This window comes from Octopus bimaculoides, chromosome 1, assembly GCF_001194135.2.
Source record: "Octopus bimaculoides isolate UCB-OBI-ISO-001 chromosome 1, ASM119413v2, whole genome shotgun sequence".
NCBI classification, from domain to species: domain Eukaryota; kingdom Metazoa; phylum Mollusca; class Cephalopoda; order Octopoda; family Octopodidae; genus Octopus; species Octopus bimaculoides.
Window position 1 is genome coordinate 183147205 of NC_068981.1, and position 6073 is coordinate 183153277.

The 6073-nt window shown below is 35.5% G+C and overlaps 1 long non-coding RNA gene across 1 annotated transcript in view; it reads left to right on the top strand.

The window, feature by feature from the left end:
- The window catches only part of LOC106879310 (uncharacterized), a 125060-nt gene that overhangs the window by 113408 nt on the left and 5579 nt on the right, over nucleotides 1–6073 (top strand). The window contains exon 2 of the long non-coding RNA XR_008265588.1: nucleotides 3908–3964. This is a non-coding gene — a long non-coding RNA (uncharacterized LOC106879310). The remainder of the gene's footprint in view (nucleotides 1–3907; nucleotides 3965–6073) is intronic.

A 6073-nucleotide genomic window follows, 5' to 3' on the forward strand; every position in this document is an offset into this window, starting at 1 on the left:
CTTTCTTTCTCTCTCTCTCTCTCTCTTTCTTTCTTTCTTTTGTTCTTTCTTTCTTTCTTTCTTTCTTTCTTTCTTTCTTTCTTTCTTTCTTTCTTTCTTTCTTTCTTTCTCTCTCTCTTTCTTTCTTTCTTTCTTTCTTTCTTTCTTTCTTTCTTTCTTTCTTTCTTTCTCTCTCTCTCTCTCTCTTTCTTTCTTTCTTTCTCTCTCTCTCTCTCTCTCTCTCACACACACACACATATACACTGATTTTTCCCTCTCTTTTTCTCATATGTGTGTGTGTGTTTGTGTGTCTGTATGCATACATGTACATATATATGCATGTATGTGTGAGTGTATGTATGTATGTACGTGTGAGTGTATGTGTGTATGCATGTATGTATGTATGTATGTATGAAAGTGAGTAGAGAAGTACATTTATATTTTGACTACCACTTCATCGATCAACACATAACTACGGCTATAGATATATTAAGGACGCTGACAATTCTAGTAAACATGACATTTGGATTGATTTCCGTCTTAGAATTATTGAATTACTTGATTTTTTATCGGTTTTTATAGGATGTTGTTTTTTTCCCTCTCAAGACTATTTCATGGAGTAAACTGTAAATAAAATCGACCTAATCATTATATTTGCATACAAAATAGATAAACAGAATGAATGTATGTTTCTAAACAATGCTCCCCGAATTCACATTTGTTTCTCATTAAACGCTAATAAAACACTATATCAGTATAGTGAAAATGTTTCCACACAATGTTATAAACAGCATTACGCTATAACTTTTACATCACTCCATCTCACACCTCATCCGTTCGCTATATACATCGATAATTTTGCAGTCTATAAAACCTTTTCGACACTCGATAAAGTCAAAGGCGGTGAATTGGTCGAGTTGTTAAGGTTGGATAGTTTACCTAGAGGTGTTCGTTTCAACACTCTGAGTTCAAATACCACCGAGGTCAAATTTGCCTTTCATTCTTTCGAGGTCAGTAAATTACCAACTTTTAAGTTGATTCTTCTCTTCCTGTCTGCTATCTTTCTGGAAGAAATCAGCTGGGGTCAGAACTAGAGAGAGAGCTAGGTCTAAGAGTGTCCAAGATGCACCATATATTACGACAGCATCTCAAAAATATAAAAATTCAAAAACTGAGGATCGAAGGCAAGACAAATTATTATTTAGTTTTCGCTTCTGCTTCTGCTGCTACTACTACTACTACTACTACTACTACTACTACTACTTCTACCTTTAATGACTTTGTCAGTAGTAGTAGAAGATCAGCGCCCATGGGCTTCCGTGAGTGGTGGGAGCAAAGAGATGAAAGCCAGGCTGGTAAGGTTATTCTCAGCTCTGCGACCTTGTTCGAATACTTATACAAGAGTTGGCCCTGCAGGTACTCACAGCCGTTGTGGTAGTGTTACACCGGTTAATGAATTAAGGCTGCAGAAGATACGAGCATTCCATCCAATTTCCTTCAACACTGTTATGTATCAAATTTCACTCACAAAATATTGACCCGTCTAAAGTTATGTAAGACACTTGTTCACAGTGCCGCGCTGTAGGACTGAACTTGAAATCTTGTGATAGCGAAACAAGTTTCTTAAACACACAACCAAGTTTATGTCTCTTACTCCTACTAATAAAATTTCAAACCAACGAGGAAGCCTCTAGATGGTTATTCGAGTTACTAGAAACCACAATCATATATTCTTTTATATGTTTCAATCTTGAGGCTGCGGCTACGCTGGGAATTCGAAGTAGATAAAGCTTTAAATAATCGTGTATAGAATACAGAACAGAAGAATTATGTAAAGTCTTATCTCGACAACTGTTTCAAGAGGGACGTAACTTACGTAATAACTTACGTAATATGCGCACGATGTCATAGGTGGGTGCCCTGCGATAAGTCCAAATGAAATTGCCTCCTTACTCTTGAGAAAAGACGCCTTATTTATTTTAACAATTTTTCAACAATATAATGTCATCAGTTGGAATTAATGAACCAATTAGGGAACAGGATTTTGTTAGTCAACTTTGTGCGGTTGATTAGCTTTAATTTCCCTGTTGATATTACTCAACAAACCCCAAAATATGGTGAATTAGTCCACATGAGAGTAGCTTATAGATTAACGACAAACAAGTGATGGATCAATTATTAGATGTGGCATTCGCTGGTCTTTACCTGAAGGTCAGAGTAGCTCATTAATTAAAAAACCATGTGTTCTAAGTAATTGGGGAGGTAATTAAATGACAGCGTGTGGCCTTGTGTTAGAGTGTTGGACTTACGCTCACAAGATTGTGGGTTTCGATTCCTGAACCTGTCATTGCGTTGTATTCTTGGACAACTCAGTAAAATTCACGCTGTCCCAGTCCACTCAACCGTAAATGAGTAGTCCTGTGACGGACTAGTCCCCCGTTTGGGGTGGCGGAAATGTTGTGATCTCGGTCACCTGTTCACCATGAAGGCCTTTAGAGTTTTAGGACTAGCTACAGTTAATTCTAAGGGTTATTGTTGCTGTTGTTGATAATGATGATGATGATGATGATGATGATGATGATGATGATGACGACGATGAATCTTGGTCCAGTTTGTATAAGAGGGTATAGAGAGTGGACACTACCTAGCAATGCTCTATGCCAAATGGCAGCCACCAATCATTTAAAAGGCTACCAAATCCAGAAGTTTTGCAGTTTCCGAAGCTATTAAGAATAATTCTCAAATCAAACGCTAATTCTTGGTTGGTGAAACGGTTTTTAGATTCCTAGTGTTGCCATAATGCCTTTTATTTGTTGCTTGTTTCAGTCATTAGACTACGACCGTGCTGGAGTACCACTTTGAAGAATTTTTTGTCAAGTGAATCGACTTCAGTACTTATTCTTTTTTTAAAGCCTGATGCTTATTCTATCATTCTCTTTTGCCGAACTGCTAAGTTATGGGGACATAAACACGCCAACACGCCAACACCGTTTGTCAAGCGGTGGTGGTGGAAAAACACAGGCACAAACACACACACACACACACACACACACACACATAAATGTGTATATATATATATATATATGTATGTATATGGCAGGCTTCTTTCAGTTTCTGTCTATCAAGTCTATTCACACGGCTTTGGTCAGCCTGAGGCTGTAATAGAAGACACTTGACCAAGGTGCCACGCACTGGGACTGAACCCAGAACCATACCGTTACGAAGCAAGTATCTTACCACACAGCTACGCCTGCAGAAGAAACTATAATTTTCTTTTTGTTTTTGCTGTGCTACTGTTCGACCCTTCGCCTTTCTTTGATAGGGAACGACAGGCAAACTTTTACTGTTTAATGGCTATGATGAAATAGGTAGGTAAGTGGTTGAGTGCCAGAGGTCTGATGAAACTTTAAAAGAAAACACTATTTTACATCGTTTTGGGGTTTGGTTTGCAAGATTCTTGATGTGAGTTCGTGTGTTGAAGTATATTTTGTTGTCTGGAGAGAGTCATTCTCTTTTAGTGCCTTATTTAACACACTCACCGGTAAAATTTCCACTTATTTCTTATTTTTATTTTCCTAAAATTTTCGTTGCATCTTGCAGCTTTTTCAATAGTCGAACTACTGAAAAGGTTGCAAGATGCAACGAAAATTTTAGGAAAATAAAAATAAGAAATAAGTGGAAACTTTCCCAGTGAGTGTGTTAAATAATAAGGCACTAAAAGAGAATGACTCTCCCTAGACACAACTATTTTACATGTACTTGGTATTTGTAGCACTTGAGTATTGAGTATTAAATTAAGAAACATTTTTAAGTTGTTTAATGTAAACTTTACATTAAACAACTTGAAAATGTTTCTTAATTTTATCATTTCTTATATTTAACAATTCAAAAATATTCTAATACGTGTTTATTTCATTTAAATTTTCAGAATTTTAGCAGAAATGCATTAACTACTTATCCGGGTGTTGAACAAATTATATTTACGGTATGTATAAGTCAAAATATATAAATCATTCACCGGCGTCATTATACGCTTTATAATGCTTGTGTCGTAAATTGGCAGGAAATAGGATGCCGGATTAAATGCCGGACTAAATGCCCCACGATATTTAGTTACGTCTCTTTATATTTTAAACTGCACTGATGTAGTAAGGGATAGTTATATTTTGGAATCGATTCCCTTTAAATGTGTAGCCTTATAAGGGAATATTCCATAAATGTGTGACCATATAAGGGAATATTCAATTCTGTTTTCGTTACTCAAAATTATATAATGATATTGATATTTGTCATAAGGACAAAGATGTTTGTAAGTTACATTAGTTTTAGTATAGATTATTTATAAATGTTTCCTATTGCTAAACTCTTTGAAAACATTGTATTAGTAAGTAAAAATACAATTCAATATTGATAGAATATATCCGTAAACATCATCGCCAAGCTGTTCGTGAGTTATATAAATCGACAATTATTTATATTATTTTTAGTGTTGTATAACTTTGATTATAGCTTTGTAGGGCTAAAGTGATACTTAAACACTGAAAAAAATAGACAAAAGTTGAGATCGCTTTACCAATAAACTCGAAAATATTTCACAATTAACCTTTTTAAAATATATAAAGTATATTAGGCCTCGAGAGAAATATGAATTCACAAGTAATATTTCAATTTACCATCAGTAACTAAACCAAAAACAAACTCTATGAATGTTATTGTGTTTATACGTCTCGCTTTGTTTAAATCTGAAGATGTATTCATTATCCAATCCTAGGTTAGCCAACAATAAATTCTCTCAGTCTATCTGGAATTTCGTTAGAAAATAAACACAGCTCCACAATGTTTTTGTCGTTTTGTTTTTAAGAATTTAAGAACTAAGCAACACATAGTAATTGATGTCAGTCATTTAATCTGATATACCGCCGTATTAAAGGGTTATAGGCATTGTGTTTCATCGTTCTATATTCCGAGTTCAAATTCTACGAAATTGACTTTATCGTTCGCGTCTTTCTCACGAGAAACACTAGCCGAGAATCATTCGTTTTAACCTGCTAAACATTCACCTTCAGAATAACGTCCATATTTATCACAAATTGCTGTATGCCAGATGTAGGATAAAGCTTCAATCATATAAACCGGAAATAGGAATGCGAAGCTTTTAACGACGCTTTAAAGATTCAGTCTTCCCTGTGCGTTCTGAATCCTTGTTGAGAGATAAAGCATTTCGGATGAATGGGTCGTGGTCTCCTCTTCAATAATTGGATTGACACTGGATTACTCTTACTTCTTTGTTGAACCTGACTTCTTTTAAAGTCACTGCAGCAATCATCGATAGAATATCCATTAATGGAGCCAAAGTTTTCAACATGTTCCAAAAAAAATGTCAAATTTTTATATCTGATTATATATATAGATATAGTGCCATAATTGTGTTTCGCTAGAATGACACATAAGCCTATGTAAATCTAGGATTCTAACCAAATAAATTGTTGCAACGAGGATCAACGACTGAGAATTAATTATGTAATTCGGTTAAAATTTTGTGTACAAAGCACATATGTAAACATCTGTTTATATTGCAAATGTTTGGCTGGCTGGCTGGCCTTCAACTAAGATATACCGTAATGCATCAAGGCTAAAAGAAATAATTGGTAGCAACCCCTAGAATGTATCATATAAGTACCTATCAAGTGCTGAGGATCAATCGCTTATTCCTTATTGTTTCAATATAAGGAATCAATATTTATTTTTATGTATTCTGCTGGAGGCACAAGGCCTGAAATTTGGGGGCATGGATTAGTCGATTACATCGACCCCAGTGTTTCACTGGTACTTAATTTATCGACCCCGAAAGGATGAAAGACAAAGTCAACCTCGGCGGAATTTGAACTCAGAAAGTAGCGACAGGCGAAATACTGCTAAGCGTTCCGTCCAGCGTACTAATGATTCTGCCAGCTCACCGTCTTTATTTATTTTTATGTTGACGCTTATAGTTTGATCGTCAGGTCTTGATATGAATTGGGATCTTTTTTAAAACGGGGGCCACATTTTTCATTAACGAAACACTTTGAAACTTGGAACACTGGTAGAATGTGTC